Below are 3008 nucleotides of genomic sequence, written 5' to 3'. Positions count from 1 at the left end.
TACGTTAACGACTTAGTACCGCCATTGTGATTTGTGTAGCCCACGATTGTCTGTGAGGTGAGAGTGGCAGGTGGCGGCTCAAGGGGAGGGGACCCCCCCCCCTCGTCGTAAATTGCGCCTTCAGAAGAAAATGAAAGCACGATGTAAATGCGATGCGATAAGTTTGGAAACAAAATGTCGGCGAAATTATGGAGTGCATATAGTTTCCTATAAATTGTTGTGTTTATGTAAGTCATTCTCCTTTTCCTGTTGAAACTGCAAGTGCCAAGATCTCGCATTTGATACAGGGTCATGCGTACAGCATTAATTAGCATTAGGTTTGCCCCAAAATTCGTGGGAAAGGTCTATGAAATGCTTTCCCTTCCTCTACGCCCCTAGTTATGGTATTTGAAGTTCCTGTGGCACACACCCTCCCCTTATTTTGTAACGTCTTAGATCCGCCACTGAGTGGAGAACCAAAAGCCTATTTCGGTTATATTAGATGCTACATTCTGGGTCTCTTCGCCATTCCGAAAGCTGCTTTAAGTGTGTTGAAAGTTTATTTGTAAATATAAGGGTTAATAATAGATTTTCCTCCTAATTGATAATTTCTTTGTGCGGTGAAAGTTGTAGTCTCAGCCTCCATGTGATCTGTTACTTCGAAGATTGATCATTCTGCAGCGAGAGAAAGTGTCTTCTGTTATCAGCTATATTTGTTTATATAGGGATGTAGGGAAGCACCGTTTTACTAACACGTAAGGTTTCCACGTAGTTTTCTTAACAAGCCTAGGGAACTCACTGTAGTTTCCCACGGAGATCAATTTAGCTTCTATTTCTTCCGCAATCTGTCAAATACTCCCGACTTTATCGATTGCGGAACTGGTCAGCCAAAAACTGAGTATGTGTCCACGTCGATTGATAAGATTCCTCAGCAGGAGAAGCCCCTGGTGCCCCCCCCCCCCCCCCGTAACGATGGGTCTCCTATTGAAAAGAACCTCAGCTTCACAAAAGTGGGTGAAGAGTTGTTCATTATCCAGTCGCTGCTGGTTAGTGATGTCATACTGCTGATGACCTTTCGAAGACGGCAGCTATTCCTCCAGCTTGACTAGCAGGAGGTCTAGATCCTCGTCAGCTTGAACGAAGACCGTCAAAGTAAAGGAAACTCAGGTCATCCTCGGCGAGCAACAAAGCTTGGAGCAATACACAGAAAAGAAAATCACCTTCCAGAGCATATATGTCCATTAGGATGCACTCTCCTACCCTTCAGTGTCTCAGGGACATGGGAGACTGAAGTTGGGCGAAAGCAATCCATCCCGATGAGCTCTGACGGTAGATCTGTCTGCCGCTGCTGAAGCTGTTGTGCTACGTAATTCAATGGGAGCTGCGTGGACGTACCATTTATAGAATGTCGCTAATGTACATGTGCTTTATTGACTATAATCGAACTTTCAGTGTTTAAAATAAACCCAATGGTCAAAAGAAACCCAATGCGTGATCAGATGACGGATGTGAGTACATCTGTATTTCGCATCATAGTTGCTAACATAGAAGACTTTCCTGGTTCAAAGAGGAGACCTTTTCATCTTCAAAGAACATCCCACCATCTCAAAATATCTCCCCTTTGTCAAATAAAACAAACACTTCCCACCGTTTCGAAATATTTCTTTCTCCTAAGAGACCATCCCATTATCATAAAAAAAAATCTTCCCATCTCAAAGGACTTCTCCACTTCAGAGTTCCTTACCATCCCCTCAGACGCATTTTAAGCCATCCTAAAAGAACTTTACGCCTACGCCATGCCAAAAGACCTTTCCCTCATTTCATAAGAACTTCCATCACCCCAAAAGACCTTTACATAATGTCAAAAGGCCTTACTATTTCCAGACCTTCCAATCATCCCTACCAAAAACTCTCTCATTCTACCGAAAGACCTTCCTATCAGGAAAAAAATTCCATGAAGATATGGTTGCATAATGATTGGACTCAGTAATATGTGCATGAGTCTACACGCTTCGCCCAACACCGTCCGTGGATTATGCATCCAAAACTTTCTAATTTCCTCTGATTCCTCTCCATGATTTCACAAGGACCTTCCCAACTTAAAAGGCCTTTTGATCATCTCAAAAGACTTTTTCTTATCTAACAGACTTTCCGATCTCAAAATTAGACTTCATTATCTCCATAAACCTTCCCTTGGCCTTTTTAAATCTCATTAGACCTTCAGATCTCAAGATCAGACCTTTTTTTTATCTCCACGGACTTTCCCGTATCAGAATAAGACCTTATCATCTCTACAGCCTTTCCCCATCATCCCAGACTTTCCTCTCCATTATCTCAAAAAAATTCCCTTCTATCATCTCAAGAAGAATAAAAAAAAAATCATCAAAAGATGTCTTTATCTCGCTAGACCATAACAAAGACCACCCCGTTATGCGAGCGACCTTCATAGCTCTCGATCGAAATACATAACCTCATAGAAAACGGAGGAGGGTGCTGTTGGCATGCCTCTTACGTCATTCATGGTGCCACATTACCTTGATTCTCAATGGCGAGAGAGACATGGGGGTTATTGAGGACATTGGAAGGAGGCGTGAGGAGATAAAAGGAGTGAAGAAAGGAGAAAGGAAAACTTGGTGGGCTGAAAAAAATCTGGGAAAACCTTCTCCTTCTTCACTTTTAATTAATTTACTTTGTTTTCTTATCTGTCTTATTCTTACAAAACAAACTAGTAAACATTTTAGATTCAGAACAGTCCATCTTCATCAACAATTCTTAACATTGCAATCAAGCGGCAAACATGCAACAATAATGAAAGCAAGTTTTTTATTTTTACCTCCATGTAAGTCAAAAGGCATCTTGCAATCTTCCAACAAGCAAGTAATGAGGCAAAGTTCGCAATTTTCAGCTTGTTTGCGAAGTCTTCAGCCGAAACGGGCAGTATAATGTGCATCTGGTATAACCGGATAATACCAGTTCATATTTTCTTATACTGGTCTGGTTGTCGTTTGCCAAAGCGAGGTTGACGAAAG

Source organism: Penaeus monodon, chromosome 27 (assembly GCF_015228065.2).
Source record: "Penaeus monodon isolate SGIC_2016 chromosome 27, NSTDA_Pmon_1, whole genome shotgun sequence".
Taxonomy (NCBI): domain Eukaryota; kingdom Metazoa; phylum Arthropoda; class Malacostraca; order Decapoda; family Penaeidae; genus Penaeus; species Penaeus monodon.
Note: the sequence above shows the minus strand (reverse complement) of the source record.